Consider the following 23,835-nt stretch of genomic DNA (forward strand, 5'->3'; position numbering starts at 1 on the left):
CCTTCCTTCTGCTGATCCCTTGAAATAGGAAAAAAGGCATTTAGCCCATAAGTTGGCAGCATCACAGAGACACAGATCCCTGAAACGGAGAATGATGGACACGCATCTACTCTAACTCCTCAGGACTAAAGCCCAGAAAGTGTGCCCAGCTGGCAACCCCAGCAACAGAGATGCGATTGGAAGTCTTGACCCCAAATTCCCAGGCCAGTGCTTTCCCTGATTCCCTCTACCAGATGTATGAGAGGAATTTCTGCAGCGAGACTGATGAGCAGATCGTCACAGAGGCCAGCACGAATGGACAGACGGACGTGGCCAGCCAATCTTGGTTGAGGAATCACAAAAATTCATAAGCTAAGACGCAGCCTCGGGCTGGAGGACAGGTCAGTTTGCTTCACACTGTCCCCAGCCACAGCTCCTAACTCCTGGTCCCATGTGCTCACAAAAGGAGAATGAGGAAGGAGGCCTGTTTAGGCTGGAGGACAGGTCAGTTTGCTTCACACTGTCCCCAGTCACAGCTCCTAACTCCTGGTCCCATGTGCTCACAAAAGGAGAATGAGGAAGGAGGCCTGTTTCTTCTCCACATTTCTTCTTACAAAGCAAATTTAAGTCCATATTCCAAATCTGCATAGCCGAGAAAATATTTAACAAAGAGAAGCCAATCCAACAAATCCCAATAGTTGGTTTGCGTTCCATCTGCTGCTGATTGTTTGAGCTACTCTGAGGAGGGGTTCGCTGGTCTGGACTTACCCCAGAGTCCGGTGCTTTCCTGCTCCCACGCCTTTGCTGGCCCCTTCCCTGGAGAATGCGCCTCCCTCCCTCCCTCCTACCCACATCTTTCACAATCTAGAGCACCTGTGGTGGCCTCTGAAATGCCCCACCCATAAGCCCTCAGCAGTCACTTCACACACTAAAGGAAGTGAGACTCCTTTAGTCTCTACCTGAGACTCCTGGCCTGAGGGCTTTTCTTCTACCCGGGAGTAAGGAGTGAAGAGTTATTTATTGTCCCAGAAGCAGCCCTCGGCCAGTAACACACTGGCATTGGTGGACAAAACTCCAGCTCCCTTGCCTCTCTGCTGGGTAACTCGGCATGATCTAGAGAATCCACAGGCTGCCAGGGTTCCCTGTGGGAATGAGCCCCCATTGCCCGCAGTAGTAAGCAGCTTGAGAACTCACCCTTTACTAGCTCCTTTCTCTCTCCCCCTCACGTCCCCACTGCCTCAGTTATACCCAGCATCCTTGCTGCAGGGTCTGCTCCCAGGGGATCCCAAACCAGGGCAGCATCCCACCTTCCCCAGAAAAACTTTCCTCATCACCAAGGTCTCATAAGCACTTTCCATCATGTTTTAATGTTATTCATATACATTTTAATCTCATTCTACCTCTTCTATCACAGGCTCTAACCATCTAGATTCTGTGGCCACTGCTGTCCTGTAACAGTTTTATGCTCTCATTCCTTAACCTGCTGAGCCCACATATTTACCATACATCTTTTGACTTTTCCCTCCTCTGATGATTTAAAATAGTTGCATATAATGTGGCAATGATCACCCCATGGTGGAATGAAGTCCCTCTTTCCTCAGAAGCTCTTTTGGTTCCTCCAAGACAGACTTAAACTGTTGCTTTGCGTTGCTTCACCCCCCACGGATTTGTCACCCCACTTCCTCTGGGTGACAGAGACACAAAGGATTACTCAAAGCCCATCTTTACTGAGCACTGAGAGGCCCCGAAGTGGTTAATCTCCTGGAACCCTCAAGAGAGAGGCATTCCTTCCTTGGGAATTTAACACCGAATTGGGGTTCTCTTCCTGCATTTATTTTTTAGACCAGGAAGTTACAGGAAGAGAACAAAGATGGGGTTATAGTTTAACAATATAGGCTGGTAACTTTCAGTGAAACAAGCCAGATGACATTCCAGTAAGGCAATTAAGTGGTCTTATCAACAAAAGCTTGATCTTAGCAAACATTCCTTCTTAACAGCACTTTCTCAGTATCTTTATATAACAATCAGTAACTGGTCTGTCTTTGAGCCAGCAACGTGCTGTGCCACAATTCTTATCTTGCAACAGAGACTTATAGCCTGAGGGAAATTTCCAGTCCTTGCAAGGTCGATATTTGAAAGTGCAAGGCTTTGGAAAACCAGGCCCTGTAAAGTACATATGCTTTATAGTATATTCCACATCAAACATTGTCTCAACTCTTCAGGTTTATTCTAACATGGACCAGACTTCTTAATCCCAGTTACTCCCAGCCATGAAAAGTCATTTGAACTGGGGACCCATCCCAGCAACACACCTCCTGCCCCAGCACAATTCCCTGTCCTCACGTCATCCCAGTATTGCACATTCTTGCTGCACTCAGAAGGCTCAGGACTCTGCACGGGGGAGATAGCACAGGATCTTATGGCGTTGACTTTTCCCTTCAGAGACTTCCATTTTCTTCCAGTGCAGAAGCTTCCTCCTGACCTCAGCTCCTTTCTTACCCAGACTGGTTCCTGATACTTAACCACCCAAGTTATTCACCAGGAATCAAAGAGCTCTGGCTCTCCTGTTTTTCTCTGGACTACCACCCATACTGAACCCTGGATCCACTCTACAGTCTACCCCCTTCACTCACACACTGCAGTGATAGAGCACTCAGATTTTTTTTTTTAATAGTAAAAATAAAGTATTTTTTTAAAAACACCAATACCACAGGAAGGAATATCTGAAGACTAATACATATTACATAATTTCTACTGAAGGTTGCTTGTAAGTTCCTTAACTTGACCTTGGTGAGCTTCCTCACACCATTCCTCCTAGCAATTAGTCTAAATGTCATCATTTTCCTCATCAAGCCCAACCCACTCTCCCTCTCCATCCCAATCCTTACAGCAGATAATGCTGCTCCAAGATCTTCACAGACACATTTCCTCAACTCTACTCCCTCGCCTGTAAACCAATCTCCCACTTCACACACCCTACTTTCATACCAGTACGAGATGAACTGTCGTTCCTGGTTCAAAACTAAATTCTGCCCTTGAGCTTGGATCTCACTGTCCTCCTTCTCCACCCAGACCTTGTGATTATCTCCTCTCCCATCTGTATTTTCAACCTCTCACTCTTACCAGTTGCATTTGTCTCTCAACTCATTCCTTGTCACTAAAAAGCCTTGCCTCGACCCCAGTGTCGTTTTCTAGCTCTCCTTTCTTCTCACCCAAACCTCCTCCATGGTACTTGCCATCTCCACATCAGCTCCTCTCACTCCCTGCCAGCTGCTGTAAGCAGGTTTCTGCCCCCAGGGCTTCACCAACACTGCTGCCTTCAGACCACCAGGCACTATGCCACTGTCAAATCCAAAGGGCAGTGTTTGCTCCTTACCTCACTAGATCATTTTGCTGCATGTGATGCTAGAAATCACACCTTTCTATTTTGAAACTCTATTTAATCTTTCTTCTGCTTCTACTCTACTTCTCTGATCACTCATTCTCTACCTCTTCATGGGTTTCTCTTCCTCTTAACTGTCTTCCCAGCTTATGCTCTCCTTCTACTTACCCTCTCCAGGTAACCTCATTCACAGGCACGCTTATCACTAACATTTATATGGAAATGACTCCCAAGTCTACTATCTCTAGCTCCCACCTCTCCCTGGGTTATATCCAGCTACCTCCTTAGACACAGCCTCATGTATGTCCCAAAGTCCCTCAAACCTATTATGTCTATTCTGATGTCACACTCTCTTCCCTTCACCATCTGTTTGCTCCTGCTGCTGCCTATTTTGACTGTATACCACTCTCCACCCATCTATCCTATCAAGGCCCCTCTGGTGGCTTTAATTCTTCTCTCTGCCTTGCCATCCACATGGATGCAATCCTAATGATTTTATCAACCAAAGATCTTAAAAGCATTCCCTCTCCGTGCCTCTTCGCACTTCCTTATAACAGGATTTCTATTAGTCTCAGGGATAACGGCCAGGCACCCGAGCATGAAATACCAGACCTTCCATGTGTTGAGCTGTCCCTAGGCCTACCTCTCCCGACTGTCTTCCTCAAGCCTGTAATTTACCAGGAAGTTCAACAAAAGGCTCATGCTGCCTTAACAGGCCACATGTCCTGCCTCTTTAGCACACATTAGCTCACATGTCTAGAAGACATTTCTCCATTCCCCTCTCCCTCTCATCCCCAACACTTCCCTTCCTGACCAGCACTTGACCTCCAAGATTTAGCTCAAGCATCATCTTTCCTAAGATGCCTTTTCACACTCCTCTTGCCTCTCCTAATTCCATGTTAGCCTCTAGCAAAACACATGTCACACTCTTCTAGAATTACACATTTATCTATCAATCTTCCCCAAATGAAACTCTCAATTCCTCAAGGCAGGGACTGCTCATAATAGGTGCTCAACTTGATTCCTCCACATGTTAAGTGTTAGTGATAAATAAATCCCGCTATGTTTCCAGACCTCTAAGGACCCTGGACTTCCCATATGACCCTTTCCCTTTCCAGATGACCATATGATGCCTATCTGCTATTTGACTGGAACGCTCTACTATGGTTGTGATATTTTAATGTTCAAAACACACAGCAGTGTTGGCTGCTATCATCACACTACAGTCTGAAATGACGGTCTCTACTACAGTAGGAGTTAAAGGAATAGAGGACTTAAACAAGCTAAAATTAGCTATATCTTGCTACTCTACTATGGTTGTGATATTTTAATGTTCAAAACACACAGCAGTGGTGGCTGCTATCATCACACTACTGTCTGAAATGACGGTCTTTACTACAGTAGGAGTTAAAGGAATAGAGGACTTAAACAAGCTAAAATTAGCTATATCTTGCTACTCAACATAGCCTAAGATTTGGCAAGACAAATCACTTAGGCAGGCTCACTGCTGACACAGCATGGTGAAACGGAACTCAACCAAAGAGGAAAACCTGCAATACCTTTAACACAGGAAATTCTGAGTTCTGCTGATTCATTCTGACTTAAAGCTGCAATAACACTTGAGTAAGGAGCATCCAAGCTGACTCTGCATTTTCTTTCTGCAGAGTTCACTGAAGCTGGCATACAAAAAATTTAACAGTTGTTCTCTATAGTCTTTTGCAATTTTTCAGAAAGTGGCTGCAGTCACCTATAGCGTCTAATAGCATTACATGGTATTTTTCTTGCAAAGATGCAGTCCTGGTCAAAATACCGGTGAGAGCTTAAAATACTGAGTGGAGTTTCTGTAACTAAAGAAAACCACATAGGAAATCTTTTTCACCAAAGAAAGGTTCAGTGCTAGCTCTATTTGAGGCTAAAGAGCCCTGGTTAAGTCAATAGCTCTTTTTCACACTTTGTACAAAGACATCTGTACAACTGGTTCCAACTTAGGAAACAGCATTTAAATATCAACCTAAACACACGCTCAGAGACAATTGGGTAAATTTTTATCAGAACCAAAATTTCTAAGAAACCATATTAGAGAAAATGATGAAGCAAAGAACTTTCTCAAAATAGGTTCTATTTGCAAGTCATCACTTGCTTTGTTCTTCCTACAGAAGTCATATGAATTGCATTATAAAAGGTAAAATGGAAGAAATTTCTAAACTGAAGTCTAATTACACTTGAATTAGTAATGTATCATGCTTCTTATATATAGTGATGATTACAGTTAGCATATAATTAGCTAGCATTACTTCAAATATTTATTCCATTTAAAATCATAATATGTAAGTGTTGTATTTGAGATGTTTAACATGTTAAATGTTAAATGTCTTTTCTTTCAGCAAAAGAAAAAAAGTGCAGAATTTGCTGTTCCGACTTTTACGTTTTTCTTTGAGTGCTCTATAACATATAATCAGCTAGAAAATATCAGTTGCTTCAACAACAGACATTATTTTGACTAAACAAATATCACAGAAATGAAGCTTTATTGTACCTGCTTCTTAACAAGATAATGACTAAATACTTACTTGTTCAGTATGAGGTCAAGAATGAATTTGGAGCCAAAGGCTTCAATCTGGAAGCTTGCCTGGGCCAGATGGACGGCCTATAGATTCAAAAAAAGAGAAAGAACCTTAATTACTTTCCTGTAAGACTGATTATATTCATATCAAGAATGATATTTATATTTATATCAAGGAACAATTTTTATGTATCAATTCATTTCTTTATGTATCATTAGGTAACAATTCATTTCTTTAGGAGACATGGTCAACTGTCATGGCTTTGAGGGGCAGATCTAAATATCTGAGCAGCAAAGAATTAATAAAAGACAACCAGTCCTTTAATATGAACCCATTGAGTTAGCAATCAAGAGCATATTCTGCTGGACTTCCAAAGTGTTGTGATGAATTATGCAAAAGTCTGACTAATTAAAGCTTGATTTTGAGCCTATTCTGTGCACAAAGCTAACCAATTCTTTCTGCACACCTAAGTGAAAAATCACACCAGCATTCTGCTCTTCAGCAGGAATTGGAACTTTCTCTGGAATTTACTCTAAACGATGCATCAGCAGAATGGAACAGCAAAATGGGATAGCACAACCTTCTAACTTCGGAAAGGACTTAGAACCTGGCCCTTTGTGAATACTGAAGGTTAAAGTCCTCCTTTAAAAGTCACATATTTACAAATACTGTCATTATTATGCCTTAATCCAAAATACAAAGATAATTCCATCTAAGCACGAAACATATTTACTAGGTGTGAAATATTATAGCTCACAGAAGCATCTTNCCAAAGTGTTGTGATGAATTATGCAAAAGTCTGACTAATTAAAGCTTGATTTTGAGCCTATTCTGTGCACAAAGCTAACCAATTCTTTCTGCACACCTAAGTGAAAAATCACACCAGCATTCTGCTCTTCAGCAGGAATTGGAACTTTCTCTGGAATTTACTCTAAACGATGCATCAGCAGAATGGAACAGCAAAATGGGATAGCACAACCTTCTAACTTCGGAAAGGACTTAGAACCTGGCCCTTTGTGAATACTGAAGGTTAAAGTCCTCCTTTAAAAGTCACATATTTACAAATACTGTCATTATTATGCCTTAATCCAAAATACAAAGATAATTCCATCTAAGCACGAAACATATTTACTAGGTGTGAAATATTATAGCTCACAGAAGCATCTTTAATGACGTAAATTAACAAATCAATAAGTCTTTTCAAAGCATTATCCAAGATAAAACTCTCCTCTGTAACCCTATTAAAAAAAAACAAAAAACAAGACTAAATGCGACACCTACACCCCCCTCCCCTGACTCACAAACATCCTTCCTCCAGATTTCATTCCTCAGGCACAGCGGGCGTCACGGGTCATCTGTGAGGTGCTCCGTGCATGGTAACTGGACCCCGGCATGAACACGCCAGGCATCCCCTCCTGGTACTTTCCATCCCCACCTTCCCCCCAGTGCCACCCCACGCTCCTCTTGGTCCTCCCCCTCCATTTCTGATCACCAAAACCCTCCCCATCCTTCCAAAGCACCCCGACAGCACTTCTTTGCATGAAGGCCTCCTTCACAAGCACTCTGGGATGAACTTTGTCCTCAGGCTTTGGAGCACCTTACTGTTCCTCCCTCTGTCTGGTGTGCTGCGTGCCCCCCTCCCACACCTCCCCGGACAGTGAATTCCACCACACCTATCACAGGGGTCTTGCAAACAGGTGTAGATTAATGATCCATCCCCCAAAATATCCAAACTTTCAAGTAATTCATCAAAAATTTATTGTCAAGACCATTTTGCCATGCCAAACCCATAAAACACTGTAAATAAACCATAACTTCTACTTCCAGTGAAGCACAGATGCCAATCAGATAGTCATTCAATAACAACCAATAAGTAAAAATTTTAAAGGAAATTAACTAATATTAAAGTTTAAATGTAAAAGAATGAGAAAGAGAAGTCTCCCAAGTCCCTAAAAACACAGGATGCCAAGCCAAATGCCAAACCACCATGCAGAACAGGGTCACCATACTTTTCCTGGCCTTCCTGCATCCAGACAACCACATGAGAAACTTCTGTCTTATCAAGTGTGGTATGTGTCACCTACAGCAGAAACACTATATATCCAGTGCAAATATAACATAATGTTTAATGTAAATTCATTCTGCATCTTGAAGCATTAATTTTTACATGAAGATATTTATACTGGTGAACAATTTGTACAAGGGGAGATTTTTCAGCTCTGGATCCCCAAATCTTTTTTTTTTTTTTTAAGTATGTAAAACTTACTTCCTGAGCATAAGATAGGTCCCCAAGCACATTTTCTCTTAAGAATATTATATAGTAGAGAAGAGTTCATTAATGACTCCCTGGCCTAAAAGAGCTGATAAATATACCTCCTTCAGCATTTTAAGAAGAACCTGACAGCCACCCAGTAAAAGGCTCATTTTACAGGAAATAAGCAATGAGACAAGTAAACCACCGAGGACACCCTGTTGCAAAATAAGATAGTCTGGTGGTAACCCCCATTTTACAGAATTGTTGGGTGTTATACAATTTGATGATTGTTCAAAAAAGTTTATACCGACTCAACAGGACAACCTTCAGTTTCACAGAATTTAATGAAAGAGCTAGCAATAATATTGGGTTTTCCTTTTGCTTCTTCATTCAGTCATTCCACACATATGTATCAAGTCCCACCTTGTGTATAAAGATGGCTGAGACACAGCCCCTGCCTCCAAAGAAGCGGCAGTCTCCAGAGATGCAGGCAGAGCTGCCAGCCTCAGCTTGTCTAATGGGCCACAGGGACCAAGGCTGAGCCACACCCAGGGACAGAGGGGCACAGAAAGGCTTCACAGACAAGGGCCTATCTGAACAAAAGTTCAAAAGATGAATAAGAATCCACCTGTCAGGTGAAGAAAAGACATTTAGGACATGGAGGAAAATATTACAAAAATAGAGTCAAAAATCAATGTGGGGGCCAGCCCTGTGGCTCACTCAGGAGACTGCAGCACTGGTAGTGTAGAGGCCGTGGGTTCGGATCCTATATAGGGATGGCCGGTGCGCTCACTGGCTGAGCGCAGTGCAGACAGCACCAAGCCAAGGGTTATGATCCCCTTACCAGTAAAAAAAAAAAAAAAAAAAAAAATCAATGTGGGAGGGAAAAAACCTTTAATTTTTTAAAAAATGAACATGGCCTGTAGGAAAAATGGCTTTCAGAGGAAATGCCAAACAATGAAAAGGTGGGCTGGAGACTGGAAAGCATTGTATGATGTGCTCAGTGACATGTATGACCGTAAATATGTACATGTGGCCAAGACTGTGAGCTTTCCTCTAAGTGTCCATTCCCCCCACTCACCCAGCACATGCCATTATCATCACCACCATTATCATCATCATGATTCAAACGTATTAATGGATTACACTCCAGAAATACTGAAACAATTTACCATGCCAGCAACAACCGACCTGTTTCTCCACAGGGGTGGAAAAAATCTGATTTTATTACCTTTATCAGTAAGAAAGTTTTAACACTTTATTTTAATCCTAAGAGGCAGCATATTTTTCTATGAAATGATTTAAGATTTCCTCACTGTATTCATCTTCTTTGCACATGTATGAAATGGAATCAATATATTCATCTAATATATATGTATCCATTTTAAGTAATTTCACTACATAGGTGTGTGTTATTTTTCTCATGTTCTGTTTCTCTTTCCACTGCTATACACTCTGCACTTGTATATACAGTACAGATTCTTCTCTATACCAAAATAGATACCTGACAAGTACTACTTTTTTCTATCATTCCATTATTTCTGCCCTGTCTTAAACCCAATTTAAATAGCTTTTTAACTTCTGGACTCTATGTTATTCCATTTCAATGTATGACTTTTTCTTTAACAAAATACCATACAGTTTTTATAAATGTCCATTTTAAATATGTTTTCAAATAAGGTAAAGTGAGTCCTCATCATTATTGTTTTATAACTTTTATCACTGGGTATAAGTTTTTTTTACATAATATTAGCCCACTTCTTCCAAGTGGTAGAAAATTGAGAAGAATGGCTGGGATGAGTACAAAGTTTTAAAATATATAGCAATATGACTTTTGGTTGATTTAATATGATTTTAGGATTAACTCACTGACCAACATCACTAAAACTCTCTAAAAATACAAACACTACCTACAGTGTTACTCTTCCTTTTACAAAGAAGGAACTATATGGTGAGGTTTAGAAATGTGCTCAGGAATACAATAGTCAGATCATAAAAATACTTTAGAGAAGAGTCCATGAACCACACATGAGGTCATAATCAGTTATTTTCTCCTTCGGGATATCTGTTAAACAGATATCTGGTGTTTGTAAGCACATTCACTATAATAGCACTGTGGAAGGGCACAGGGTTTTAGAGCCAAAAAGCATCATTTCACGACAAGAATGAGCACATCCCTGGGCTCAGAATTATCACCCTGAAGGACTGAGAACAGCTGTTGCCTAAGCACTTTGGTGTTTTTCTTTTGACTCAGAATCTGGCACAAGGAAATTACAGGAGCTCTATAAACAAAAACAACTAAACTCAATTATATACACAAACCTCCTTCACTGAGGAATAATTTACACATCTTAACAATGTGCTTTTGTTTTTCTGTTACTTATTTCTCCTAGATGGCACCTGATGGCATCATGTTAAATAACTTTAGAAGACTGTTAGAGGGCCGAGCCCGTGGCTTAGAGGGCCGAGCCCGTGGCGCACTTGGGAGAGTGCGGCGCTGGGAGCGCAGCGAGGCTCCCGCCATGGGTTCGGATCCTATATAGGAAATGGCCGGTGCGCTCACTGGCTGAGCGCAGTGTGGGTGACACCAAGCCAAGGGTTGCGATTCCCTTACCGGTCGCGAAAAAGACAAAAATAAAAAGAAGACTGTTAGATCCTCAGCTAAGACTTTTTGCACCTTATCACCAAGCAATGTTATGCTGTTAAGCAATCATATATGCTCAATTTTGTGTCAGGTACATTACATAAGCTGAAGAGACACAGTTATGTTTTCTTGGGACTTATATACCAGAATAGTTAATATGGACAAGACAACAAGAGAATAATTATCTTACAGAAATAAAAAGCAAGCATTTGCAGGGTATACATGTTTTCATGCAACTATGCTTCACACATAATAGATCTTCAAACAGTATTCTTTACTATTTGGCAAGGATTTATGAGTTCCGTAGAGTGTATGAGTTCCTGTAAGTGGAACTGAAAACGGGAAATGGAAAGTTTACACTTTCCCGGAATTCAGAAATATTACATGAGGCTGAATTTCCTAATTCAGTAAAAGTTGAGCAACTTGGAGAAATGGGTATCTATGCTATCAATCACTACACTCTTTGAGCATATATTTTACTTTAGAATGACATACACCATACATGGTTTGGGAAACAGAGGAAAATTTTGAAGTGGTTGCACTGCTGTTAAGATATATTCAATTTATTTAGGGAGACACTCATTTAAGTAATGAAGAAAACACGTTCAGAGTGGCCTATCAGTAAGACAAGAAAATGCTTCACAAATGTTGGTAAGAAGCCCTGAAGGGTATCAAGCAGGCCTGAGCAAACGCTGGTGGAATGATTCAAGCTCTGCTTCCTAAAGAAGAGGGCTGTGGACCTGGACTTCTAGGAAAGAAGGCCCTAAAGAGAGCAAAATGCAGTAATTAGAGTTAAAGGCCAAGATGAATGAAACTGGAATCACGGAAAAAGTAAAACAGCTAAACAGGTGATCACAGTGGGACTATAGGTAATCTTTTTCTTGTTTTTATTTCCTTCATTGCTATGATAATGTAGCTTATTCTATGTTTATTAAAATATTAAAAATATATTGAAGGTATGCGTGTGTGTGTATGTGTGTGTGTAAACTATAACATTTTCAGGAAGTATTTTCTTTTCCTTTAACTTGCTGCACACTGCTCCTTCCCTAACTCTTACGGTTGTCAATAGGCCCTCCAAAAGTTTCTACTCCATTTTACACAAATACAGTGGGAAAAGTTCACAAATTCTCAAATACCACTTTCTTTTGAGATTCAGAACATTTTACGATGTTTTAGAGAAGACAGATCTGGAAATTCACCAACTAACAAGAAGGGATAAGGAGAATCAGCTACTTAGGTCCTAGAGGGAGCCATCCTTATCGTAATGGGTTGAGCTATCAAGACAGAGGACACTTCATTGGAAAGTCTTTTGCCAACTAGGCTGCTCAGTATGTTTTTCCTTTCATTTAAAAACAAGACACACAGAATCCAGTAACCCAAATAATTACGTACCAATAAGAAATAAACTGTGAAGTTTAAATTAAAATAAGCCACTTTCTTTAGATCATAGAGGCTTTTCTGCAGATGACTAGTCTGAATCTATCCAGTAGCTGGAGAAACACAGAAGTCCAGCTTGTGGATCTTTCTTTCTATAAAATGCAAAAAGTCCAAATGCATGAATATATATCTTAGGAGTTTTGGGACCCAAAAGAAAATGTCAATAGAGCATTTGCAATCTGGTTCTGACTCCTTATGCTAAGTTGGCACATTGGTGATCACACAGATTTGTGTTATAATAAAAATAATAATGCCTCATATTTCTTGTGTTTTAATCATCTCAAAACACTGTCATGTCTACCCAGGACAATACAGCACCCCCCAAAATTGGCAAGGCAGACATTTTTATTACTTTTATGGAAGAAAGACATTTTAAAAAGGCATAGACAGGTTAAGTGATGTTTTTGACCAAGGTCACACATCAAAGAAGAAATATGAGGTGTTAGCTTCAGCTCAGTGAGAAAAAGTTTATGCCAAAAGTCCTTAAACCTCCAAGTTTCAATGTTTCCTGGTCATTAAAATGTAAATAATAATAGCTTACCAACAGGATGTGTGTGAGGATTAAATTATACAATAATGTAACAGAAAGATCCTAGAAAAGGTTGGCCACATCAAAAGAGCTCAATAGGGCCGGCCCGTGGCTCACTCAGGAGAGTGCGGTGCTGATAACACCAAGGCCACAGGTTCGGATCATATATAGGGATGGCCAGTTTGCTCACTGGCTGAGCGTGGTGCTGACATCACCAAGCCAAGGGTTAAGATCCTCTTACCAGTCATCTTTAAAAAAAAAAAAAAAAAAGAGCTCAATAATTTAGGAAGAAGGCAGCAAAATAGAAGGAGAAAGGGGAAAAAAAAGAATATAATAACCTCTTGGAAAGAGTATCAGTCAGCCCCACTTAAAATTCTCTCCCAGTATATAGCTGGCCACCTTCTAGCAAATTACAATGCGCATTCATACTCTGCAAAATTTGTAAATTTTATATTTTTTATTGCTAATTACCACTATGTACTATGCTTTGACCTTGTTCAAGTTGTCGTGTCTTTAAAATAATATGAATCATTTTCCTGAGCAGTGGAACAGCTGCAAATGTTACATGAAGGCAGTTTTGCAAATTAAGGTAATTTACTGAACATTCTTGCCAAGATGCATTTAAATAGGTAGTTCGTGGGAGAGAATATCATCATATTTCCTTCCAGCATGTTCCAATTCACAGTATTATGGGTTAACCCATTAACAAATTTGCACTGAATATCTACCTTGTGTGAGATACCGTGGCAGATGGAAAGATATAGAAGAATTAGTATTTATATCAAAAAGTTTATAATCTGGTTGGGGAAATGAAATGAGAAACCATAAACAGCGGAAAATGCGTCAATTAAATAATAAGTATTATTTATAGAGATGCCACATACAATTTAAGTATGATTAATGATGCAGTGTGGAGTATGGGCAACAAGCAGATTTGAATTTGAGAAGTGAAAAGGCTGGGCTGGAGAGAGCTGAGCACAGCTTATGGGGAAGCCCTTGTCAGCATTTAAAGATAGAATTCACATAGCTCTAGGACTGATTTAATAGGACGAAATTTCAAAGTGTTTCTAAGTCTTTGCTAACAAATAGATGCTTAACAAACACGCTTTCAAAGTAAAACACAGGATGCCTTCCATTCTGGAGTGTTAAACTGTAATTTGGATTGTGGTGAAAATTAAACATGACAATTTATCATAAAATAAAGCATTTCACAAGATCAATAAGTTAGTGTGAACACATACACGTCCAAAAAGTGCTAATGCATTTTGTTAATTCATCTATCTTTCACCCTTAAATGGGGAAGCTGAAGTCATATCTGTTAAAGGATATTACAGATACAAGAACAAAACATCAGCAAAGCACACTCTTCTCACAGGCCACAGATCAGCACCTTCCAATAAAGGAAGCAGATCATTGTTTAACTTTGTTCCCTGGGCCCATCTATGCAAGTAAGATGGAACTTCTGCTCTTAAAGAAACCTTGCCAATATTCTATTATTCAATCTGATGATACAGAAAAAAGGAAAGCATGGATTTATGGATTTGTGAATTTTAACTTCGGATCAAATCTTTTACAAGAGCTCTTTTGTAAATAAACCAATTTTAAACAGATTCCAGATTCATCTTTCTCCCTTTTCTGACCTATCCTCAGTTTGAAGTGCTCTTAAAGTTTGATAAAGAGGGCCGGCCCGGTGGCGCACTCGGTAGAGTGCAGCACTTGGGAGTGCGGCGGCGCTCCCGCCGAGGGTTCGGATCCCATATAGAGACCGGTCCACTCACTGATTGAGCGCAGTGTGGGCGTGACACCGAGGGTTGCGATCCCGTTGCCAGTCGCGGTACGGGCGTGACACTGAGGGTTGCGATCCCGTTACCGGTCACGAAAAATGACAAAAAGGAAAAAAAAAAAAAGTTTGATAAAGACAAAAGACACTGAAGAGAAAGGGGAACAATAGCATTGATAATCCAAATAGGTATTCCAGTAAATAAATCATGAGTTAGCTGTACTAAATATTTATTTTTAAAATTCTTCATGGCCAGTCAAAAAAGAGAAGCTACATTTAATATTATGGGGGACAAGGCAGGTGTCAAACTAAGATTTTCCTGAGTGATTATTCAGCAACCCTGGAGGACTCTACAACAACACACTTTCACTGACAAAGCATCTTTGGACATTTACATTAAATGTCTTCTATACATTTACCATTAGTGATTAATGTTTGCTGGATATTAAACTGACAATGCCAACTAAAGAGAGATTAAATCACAAGCTTTCAGAGCACTTGGTATCTGAAAATGGGAAAGCAGCACATATATCACTAACAGCTGTATTATTTAGCTTTCATATATTTTCTGAAAGACGAGTAAAAATACAACTATGACAACAGTTACCATGGAAGCGGTTTCTTTCTGCTGCTTCCTGAATAGTAACATTTAATTTGATGCGTTAATCTCGTAACTGAGGTGTGATTCACCTTGTTCTTTTTCCTCACCAATTCCTACACCACCAAACTGCACAACTCCAAGGAAAGCTCCTCTCTCTGCTGACACTTTCCTCATAAAGCAAGAACATATTTTGTCTTGCTAGCCAGAATTATTGTACACCCACTAAACAATTTAAATAAAAGAATAGAAATAGAGTATAAGTTTTGGAAAGCAAAAGACAACAAGATCCATGCTTAATGTCTGTGACTCATTACAGGACAGTTTTCTTAATGTGCTTATACAATGTAATACCAACCCAAAAGAAAAAAGCCTCCTGTAAGGTAATGCTCCCTACTTCCCGGGTCTGCTACTCTGGTCCTTGGAATGTTGGTTCTAATAGTCCAGTGGACTCGAGTCAATTCAAATATCTATCCAGGGTAATAGAAGGTTCTTTAACGTGGGTCTGTATGATGACCACGCAAAGATTAGTTAAGAATAAATAATTCTGAAATATGAAATAAGGATTATGGTCATTATACAGTTCACTTGGGCATTTTTATATCTAGCAAACCTTAAGTGATATAGAGGAGATTCAAATATTAACTTTCAGTTCTCCCTCACTAAGAAACTAATGAAAACATGTAAGCAAAGGAAGCTGAGCAGACCTGTCCAGGCCAGATCTCTCTTCTCTTGAAATACAGTAGCTTCCCCCATCCTCAGGGGATATGTTCCAAGACCCCCAGCAGATGCCTGAAGCCGGGGATAGTACTCAAACCTGAACATACTATGTTTTTCCTGTACACACATACTTACGATAAAGTTTAATTTATAAATTAGGCACAGTAAGAGATTAACAATAACTAATAATAAAATAGAACAATTATAACAATATACTCTAATAGAAGTTAAATGGATGTGGTCTTTCTCTCCTCCTCTCAAAACATCTTAATATTTTCAGACTGTGATTGACTGTGGATAACTGAAACTGAAGGATGTGAAACCACAGATAAGGGGGCACTACTGTACCTTGATTCTAAGATCCTCATTGATGGGTCTCATATTGCTTCTGCCAGTGAGTTTTGTTGGGATCTCTATACCAGGGCTGTTATTCCTATTTGCAGAAAATTTTCAGGCTCTGCTTATAAGATTGTTCAAAGTCCATCCTAAATATACAGCTATTTGCCAATGGTAATCCTAAGAGGTCTTTGCTTTTCTTGACTTCTACCTGCAAGATACACATCACAAGTTGCATACTATTACTGGGGTAGAGCATCCTTTTGGCATCCACAGCTATGGATTAGAGAGTTGAATGTTCTCTAGTCCTCATCTGTGTCTGGCTCTGTCCTTTGCTCTGAATTCTGACCTTATCTATGACTATGGATGGGTTGTGTTTTGCCTTTTTGGATGGAAAGAGTAATTTGCAAATTGGTTATGCCAAAAATGGATTTCCTCATTTTACAAAATTGCAGGTGTAATTAGACTACCTAAGTAACACTATTAAGGCCTGTTCCTGGACATAAAGATGCACAATTGTCCTGTTTCACAACTTTATTCAAAACAATTATGTGCACTACATATACTTTATCCAAAGCTACATATGGAAAAGCTAATATTGATGTGACCTCATGTTCTCTAACATCCAAATTCCATAGAGTTCTGCAAAAAATCAACCACTCAGCCTGCACTCACACAATTTTTGAAACTAACATTTAGAATATTGACTGCTATGCAGAATGTCCCACCTATTTTAGTAAGCAAATGATAGATCTCACCATGTCCACATAATGTTTTAGGTTTATTAAAACTTCATTTTTCTTTCCAAAAGAGAATACAGAAATTACATAGAACCTTGAAGACATATAGAAATAAAATAGTACTTTGGACTACAGTCATGTGCCAGCCACATAACCCCATTTTGGTCAACAACAAACTACATATACAATGGTGGTCCTATAAGATTATAATAGAGCTGAAAAATTCCTTTTCTATGTTTAGATACATTTAGATACACGAATATTTACCATTGTGTTACAGTGGCCTACAGTATTCAGTACAGTTATACAGGTTTGTAGCCTGGAGCAATCGGCTATACCATATGGCCTAGGTGTATAGTAGACTGTACCATGTAGGTTTGTGTAAGTGCACTCCATGATGTTTGCACAAGGACGAAATCATCTTTTGACACATTTCTCAGAAGGTATCCCCATTGTTAAACGACGCATGGGTATATATATCTATTTCCCCAATTATATACTGTCTCATTGGCTTTTATATCATACATGAAATCATTTACTCATTCAACAAATAATGATGTGTGCCTGCTGTGCTTCAAGTGGAAGCCCTGATCATCTGGAGTTCACATTTTAGTATGTGTGAGGGGAGGGGATAATATAATCAACAAATAAATACTTTTAAAGTAAGTCAGATGGTGATAAGTACTATAAGTAAAAAGATTAAAGTAGATAAGAATAAAAGAGAGTTAGGGATTGTATAGTACAAAGAGTTGACAATTTTAAATAAGGTGGTCAGAGGAGGACTCCTTGAAGAGGTGACATTTGAGCAAAGACTTGGAGGTACAGGAGCAAGCCATGTGGATAACTGAGGAAACAGAATTCCAGGCAGAGGGAATAGCCAGTTTCAAAAGCCCTAAGGCAGGAGCATAACTGGTTTGTTCCAAGAATAGCAATAAGGCCAACTGGGGTCAAGCGGAGCCAAGGAGAGTGTCAAGGGCAATGAAGTTAGAGAACTAATGAGTGTCAATTCTGTAGGACCTCGTAGGCCACTGTAAGAACTTTGCCTTTTACTCTGAATGAAATAGGAAGTTGCTAAGGATTTTGAGCCAAAGAGTGACATGATCAGGTTTCCATTTTTAAAAGTTCACTTGAAACTATTGTGGTGACAATGGACTAAAGGAGGCAAGTCGCAAGGGATAAAGCAGAGGGTCCAGTCCAGAGGCTGTTGCAATAATCCAGGTAGGAGGTAACAGCAGGCTGGACTCAGGTGGAAACACTGGAGTTGATGAGAAGCGGTTAGATTCTGGATAGACAGTAAAAGCAGGGTCAACAGGAGTCACTTACAGATTAGATATGGATTATGAGTAACATAGAGGAGACAAGGAAAACTCTAAAATTTTTGGCCTGAGTAACCAGAAGGAGCAAGCAATTTATTGAAATGGGGAGAACTGCAGGAGGAGGAGGTGTGGTGGGAATTCAAGACTCTGTTTGGGCCCTATCAAGTCTGAAATACACATTATATATCCAAATGGAGATGCGGAGTAGGCAGTTACATAAGGCATGTATACTTTATACTAATTAAAGCTGTATCCTTTAATTATTGCTTACTGAATTAATGAGTTAAGTAAATGATGAGGTATATGAACAAATCAATTAATAAATGAATGAATACTGGAAACACAAAAAGATTCCATTAAAAGAACTAAGGAGGAAATAAGGAGTAAGCAGATAACTTACTATCTGATATAGTTAGGGCTTAAATGAGAAATCTAAGATAACTGTGAGAAAAAAATAATAGAGGTCACTATAAAGAAACCCACCTAATGGACTTTAAAATCAACATATCAATATTTTCAATTACAACAGTAAGGATCCCTTTGGAATCTAAGAGATACTGCACACTACAAACTCCCTTAAAAGAATTCAAGTCCTGGGCTGGCCCGGTGGCGCACTGCTACAGTGCGCCGCTTGCACTACAAACTCCCTTAAAAGAATTCAAGTCCTGGGCTGGCCCGGTGGCGCACTGCTACAGTGTGCCGCTTGCGAGTGCGGTGGCGCTCCCGCCGAGGATTCGGATCCCACATACAGACTGGTTCCCGCTCACTGGCTGAGCGAGGTGCAGGCGCAACACCGAGGGCTGAGATCCCGTTGCCAGTCCCGGTCCGGTACGGGCGCGACACTGAGGGTAGCGATCCGTTGCCGGACACGAAAAAAGGGAAAAAAAAAAAGAAAAAAAGAATTCAAGTCCTCATTGTACAGTACAAGCATGTAATGAAATAACAAACTGTACTCCACAAATATGTATATAAGTAATAGTTAAAATTTAAAAAAAAAGAATTCATGTCCAGGAACATCATTTTCATATATCTTATACATACATGTTAAAATTACAAAAGAATAATTAGCAAATGAGGATGTTAGCTCTCTAAAAAACCACATGGGTCATATTCATTCATGTATATATATTAAATATTCCTAAGAAACAACACAATGTTTATCTTTGATTTTCTGAAAGTCTATTTCCGTATTCTAGAAGTCATGCTATCTTTACTGCTTTTACTATTTCAACCTTGTCACTACTTTTAGGCATATGTTGTCATATACCTCATTTTAGTAATCTTTGAAGATATGTACTTATTGATTTTAATTTACCATATGTCCCATCTTAGGAGCCTGATCCTGAGTCACAGAAAGTAAGGTACAGCTCACATCCTACTAAATAATGTAGGTTCCTCAAAGTGTCTTTAGTAATTAAAGTTTATATTGTGAAATCTAGGAATAAAAAATTCCAAAGCATTATACAAATGTCTTCATTCCTATATGTGTTCCTTGGGCTGCTACTTAAGTCAGCAAATGACAGGAAGGAGACTTTTCTTGAGTATTTTATTTTAATTATAATGCTTTAAAATATTTTAATAGTGCCAAAGAATAAGAAAGAAAGAAAGCAATTTTTGCAATTTTATATTATTTCAATTAAAGTTATTACAGGTTCTTTTTTATTACCTGAAGTAGGCAAATAACTGTTTCAGGTCAGTATTTAGTCAGTCATGATTAGAGAGTACATGATGTGATTAATACCTGATAAACAGTACAAAATAAAAACTACTTATAGAACATGAATTTTAATAAATTTAATGCTGTTTTATCTTAGCCAAAAAAGAGAAAAATCCACTTAAATGAAGATTCAAGTATAATCTTTTCTTTCTGCCTTCCATTCCCATAAACACTAAATTAGCCAGTTTCCCACAAAACAAAATCTATAGAATCAGGGCAGCAAAAGACTAAGTCTTCTGACTCAGTGTGCAACCAGATGTAATGTAGGAAACAGCATACATGTTAAGTGACAGAAAGATAATAGTTCCCATTCTCCAAACTTAGAGGTTTACAAGTTGCAGGGTCTCTCAGCCTCAGCACTATTGACATTTTAGGCTGGACACTTCTTCGATGCAGGGGCTGTCCTGTGCACAGTGGCATGTTCAGCAGCATCCCGAGCCTCTACCCACTAGATGCCAGTAGCATCTCACCCCAAGTTGTGACAACCAAAAATATCTCCAGACATTTCCAAATGTCCTCTGGGGGACAAAACTGCCCCTGGTTGAGAACCCCTGCTCTATATGTACAGGAGATATATGAATTTATACAGATATCTCAAGATAGGTTGCCTTTACACAAAATTCAACCTTATCTTTAAAACTCATTTTCAGCTGTCACCAAATCCCTTAAAACAGCAGGAAGCAACTGCTGCAAACAGAAAAGGGGAGTGTGGTCACTCCACAGTTAAATGTAACCCACCTGAGAAGCAGCAGGTTTTTAAAATTTATACCCATAGGAGTTCCCCCAAATTAAACTACAGGTTTAAATATGTCAAATGAGCTCACATGTATCCTTCAAAAATAATGAAGAAATACTGCAACCATCCACAGTCCAGAAATTTGATCTTTTCAAAGGATGCTTAACATTGCTTTCTTTCCTCCCAAAGTGACAGCTTCTAATTATCTTTTGAAATGTCATTTGGTGACTCAAAAGAAAACAACTGTAATTTAAACAGTAAGCGTGAGAGGGAATGAGTCTGTATGTGGCCTCTGTCTGAAAGTTACTAAGCTGTCTTTCCACATTAATGCAATAATCTCTCTCCATGGGTGAAACCCTCAGGTCTCTAGATATTTACCTGCTGACAGCTCTGACATTTACATCTCATCCCAACCTGCCCCTGAGACAGGGCCAACGAGATCATCATATGCACAGAAGTGACCGATAGTTCCTCCTAAGCTGAACAGGTTCAGATTCCTCTCAGCTTTTTCCTAAACTTTCCTCCTCAGTCTTTCCCGTGCTGGCGAACAGCAGCATTATCACCCAGGAAAAAGCCTAACAAGTCATTCTTGACCACTGGATTAATTTGCTATTGCTGCCCTATTAGCTGTCCACAAATGTTATGGCTGAAAATAACACAAATTACTATCTTATACTTTTGGAGGTCAAAAGTCCAAAATAAAAGTCTAGAAGCTAAAGTGTTGGCAGGGCTGGTTTCATCTGGAGGCCCTTGGGAAAATCCTGTTTCCTTATCTTTTCCAGCTTCTAAAGGCTACCCATATCCCTTGGCTCGTGGACCCCTTGTGGCTGACACCTCTGCTTCCACCATCACATCTCTTTCTCTGACTCTGACTCCCACAAGGGCCCTTGTGATTACATTGGGCTCATCCAGATCATCCAGGGTAAGCACCCCATCTCAAGATGCTTAACTTAATCACGTCTACAAGGGCTTTTTTGCCATGTGAGGTAACATGGTCACAGTTGCTGGGGATCAGGATGTGGACATCTTTGGGCAACCATTCTGTCTACCACAACTCTTCTCCTTTTCTAGCCCACACACCCTACCCAATCATCAGCCATCTGGAGTCCCTACTTCCACTATATATCCCAAATCTACCTGCCGCCTGCAATTCCTCTGCCTGCACCCTAGCGTGGTCTACACTGTCTCTGCCCTGCACAGCAGCGGGCATCTCCTAACTGGCCTCCCTGCTGCCACTCTTGCCCCTCCACAGCCCGTCTTCCATACAGTTGCCAGAGGCTCTTTTGAAAACATAAAGCAGATAACGTTATTTCCTTGTTTAAAACCCATCAGTGGATTCTCAGTGTAACCAGAACCATATCCAAATAGGTTCTTCATCCTCTGGCCCCTTCTTACCTTTAAAAAAAATACCAAAACAGGAAATATGCAATTTTTTCCTCCACAAAATGCCTCTCCATCCTTCACCATCAACCTTCTGAGGCCTTCGACGCTGAGCAGAAGCTCCTGGCAAATCGTCAAAGGGGGGTGCTTATGTTCTAGCTGTTCTTCCTGGGTCTCCAAGTTTCCTTCTCTCTCCACAGCAACTTACCATGTAATTCTAACCTTGTCTTTCCCCTCCAAGCCTATTTTAACTGTAAAGTGCCTGCTAAAACCACAGAAAGTCAAAGTATGTAAGAAATAAAAATCGCAAGGTAGGGAAAAGAATGAAGGAACACACCATAGCATTACACAGTCTTCACTTTCCATAGCAGGCAGACAAAAGACAGTATCTTAGTCAAAGTATGTAAGAAATAAAAATCGCAAGGTAGGGAAAAGAATGAAGGAACACACCATAGCGTTACACAGTCTTCACTTTCCATAGCAGGCAGACAAAAGACAGTATCTTAAGTTGATGGATCTAAAAATAGGACAGAGATAAATTATTTAATGTTATAAGAACTAAAAACAGGATTTTAACAACCTTTGGGGAGTGCTAGAAGAGAGACTTTTACTTTTCATTTCATACTTTTATGAACTCTGAATTCTTAGACCATATAAGTAAATATATCAGAGTAACCACTAATTTTACACAACATATTTACACTAATTTTACATGTGTATATGTGCATGTTTATGCAAACTGGTCATCAGTTTTTCAACTGCTGTAACATTCCTTTGCACTGATTTCCCAACAGAGACCTTTGGAATTGCTCACCAGAAACTGTCCTGCCCAGGACTTCTTGAAGACCAATCGGGGAGGGGCAGTACGATCCCACCAGCAGCCTCTCTGCTGAAAACTGTTTCTCAGCCCCTCTCTGCTTCTATTTTTCAAAAACTCTTTTCTCCCTGAATCACCTCACACCAACCACTCCTGGAGCCAGCTATTCTTTTCATTTTCAAATAATAAGTACCCACACTTTATAATACCTACTCTTCATCCAACATGCCTGAATCTCAGGGGGCAGCTACTCCACAAATGCTGCCATCCCTTGGAATACTGATGATCCCTAACTCAATAGCCCAGACCCATATTTCAGCTCCTATGATGAACACCCAATCACTTCTTCTTACAGGATATTTCACAGAAGTTTAGGTCCATAACAGGTTCTAGTAGACAAACACATCAAAATCACCTGAGACTTATAAAAATGCAAACCACTGCACCCCATACAGGCCTACCAACTTAAAATTCTTACAACAACCTCCCCAGTCCCAATGCACACTAAAGTTTAAGATCCCCAAATCTAATTCAGCCTCCTTATCTTTAAAATGAGGAAATTTAAATCCAGAGGGGTAAGTGACTCACCCAAAACTGGCTACCAATTACACCACCAATTATTCTACTCCTAGTCTGGTCTCCCTTTTTATTTTTTTTTTTTTGGTTTTTTTGTTTGTTTTTTGTCTTTTTTGTGACCGGTAAGGGGATCGTGACCCTTGGCTTGGTGTCACCCACACCGTGCTCAGCCAGTGAGCGGGAACCAGTCTCCACATGGGATCCGAACCCTCGGCGGGGGCGGCGCCGCGCTCCCAGCATTGCACTCTCCCGAGTGCACCACGGGGCCGGCCCCTGGTATCCCTTTTAAAGGAACTTGTGAGATAAAACACAGAAAACTACCTTAACGTA

The 23,835-nt window shown here is 40.0% G+C and overlaps 1 long non-coding RNA gene across 1 annotated transcript in view; it reads right to left on the reverse strand.

The window, feature by feature from the left end:
* Nucleotides 1–5,931: 5,931 nt before the first annotated feature.
* LOC103606997 overlaps nt 5,932–23,835 on the reverse strand; it is a 34,406-nt gene continuing 16,502 nt past the window's right edge. The window contains exon 3 of the long non-coding RNA XR_551931.1: nt 5,932–6,008. This is a non-coding gene — a long non-coding RNA (uncharacterized LOC103606997). The remainder of the gene's footprint in view (nt 6,009–23,835) is intronic.

This window comes from Galeopterus variegatus, unplaced genomic scaffold, assembly GCF_000696425.1.
Source record: "Galeopterus variegatus unplaced genomic scaffold, G_variegatus-3.0.2 Scaffold149, whole genome shotgun sequence".
In the NCBI taxonomy this organism is placed as follows: domain Eukaryota; kingdom Metazoa; phylum Chordata; class Mammalia; order Dermoptera; family Cynocephalidae; genus Galeopterus; species Galeopterus variegatus.